This window comes from Egretta garzetta, unplaced genomic scaffold, assembly GCF_000687185.1.
Source record: "Egretta garzetta isolate BGI_Z169 unplaced genomic scaffold, ASM68718v1 scaffold744, whole genome shotgun sequence".
NCBI lineage: Eukaryota > Metazoa > Chordata > Aves > Pelecaniformes > Ardeidae > Egretta > Egretta garzetta.
In genome coordinates this window covers 77,723-77,945 of record NW_009259482.1, presented here as the reverse complement: position 1 = coordinate 77,945, position 223 = coordinate 77,723, and positions in this window count along the sequence as shown.

The window sequence follows — 223 nt, the reverse complement described above, 5'->3', positions numbered from 1 at the left end:
CCCCGCCCCCCCTCCTGCAGGCTCCCTGGGGAGGCGCGTGGCTGTGTCAGTCAAGTCTCAGAGAATCAAGCAGGGAACTCTTCCCGGACTCGGGAAATCTCTTTGTTGGGGTTTTTCTTTTTTTCCACTGGGAGAACGGGCGCGCGGAGATGCCCATACGCAGAGGCCGGGGCCGCGTCTCCCGGAACGGGGTCTGAGGACGAGGGAACTGAGCCCAGGGAGC